We start from the raw sequence: 1,447 nt of genomic DNA on the forward strand, positions 1-1,447 counted from the left end.
GACCCTGCTGGGCTCCGGCGATCCTTCCAGTCTGGGCGACAGAGTGAGACTCCAACTCAAAATAAATAAATAAATAAAAGTCTGGTCTGAGGCCGGGCTCGGTGGCTCAGCCTGTAATCCCGCGCCTTTGGGAGGCTGAGGTGAGTGGGTTGCCTGAACCCATGGGTTCGAGACCCACCTGGGCAACTTAGCGAGACCTCATCTCTACAATAAAGAAAAAATCAGCCGGGCGTGGTAGTATGTGCCTGTAATTCCAGCTACTCAGAAGGCTGAGGCGGAAGGATCACTGGAGCCCAGTGGGTCGAGGCTGCGGTGGCTGTCCGCGGCCACTGCACTCCAGTCTGGGTGACGGAGTGAAACTCCAACTCAAAAAAAAAAAAAAAAAGTCTGGTCTGGAGATAGAGAGTAGAAAGACAGAGAAGGAGACTGGGAGGGGTGAGCGGGGATGAGGGACGAGGAGAAGTGGGTCAAGGGTACTAACACATGGTAGACAGAAGGAATAGACTCAGTGTTGGACAGCAGAGTGCGGCGACCATACTTGAAAAAGTGCACTGCACTTGTGTAGCGAACACCCTAGGTAACCTGACTTGATTGTGACATATTGGATACACATAACCAGGTTTCACGTGGACCCTATAAATTTGTACAGATAAAAATACAGAACTCTCAAGCTGAAAAGATTGCTGACTGGGGCAATGGCATCTGGCTGTTGAAGAGGAGAGAGGTCTCAGAAGACAGACTGGAATGGCACCACGGGGTGAGGAGGGAGACAAGGTAGGATCCATGAAACCACCCGGGACAGAGGAGCCTCTTAGGGCTGCATAAAGGGGATCCTGAGTCAGAAGAGTTGGGAGTTTGCCTCCCATGACTGTCAGTATCTCCTGAGCAGTATGACCTCCATTGTCTGGGTGGGGCATGTGGATCAGCATTGATTCCCAGCTTCCAGGTGACTCTGATGTGTCGCTGGAAGGGAAGACACAGGCATAACAGCACCAGGCCAGACCTTCTGACCAACTTCACCAGCCTGAAATCATCAAAACTCCACTGGGGCTCTCCAGACACTGTAGGTTGAAAGACAGGTTTGCCTCAGCTCCAAGACAACGTGCTTAATAAACTCAGGGAAAGTAAGGGAGGGTGAACAGAGGTGGGACCTATCAAAGGGGAGTCAGCCAAAGGCGGCTACGGGTGGCGGACATCCTGATGGAAACATAGTGACCCGTCTCGAGACGAGATACACAGGGATACACAGGGGCTGTTTCAACATTAGATGACCCTGGCTACTGGAAGTTGGTCACCTACACCTTTCCTTAGGGTATCCCTTAAGCAAAATGTAGGGAATGCATAAGAACACAAATGGGGGAGACGGGGCAAGATGGCGATGGCATAGGTGAACTGGTGAGATTCTCTGAACGGACCAAGACTGCAAACTGCTGAATAGACAGACTGT

Source organism: Carlito syrichta, unplaced genomic scaffold (assembly GCF_000164805.1).
Source record: "Carlito syrichta isolate Samal-C Ts95f unplaced genomic scaffold, Tarsius_syrichta-2.0.1 Scaffold304476, whole genome shotgun sequence".
Taxonomy (NCBI): domain Eukaryota; kingdom Metazoa; phylum Chordata; class Mammalia; order Primates; family Tarsiidae; genus Carlito; species Carlito syrichta.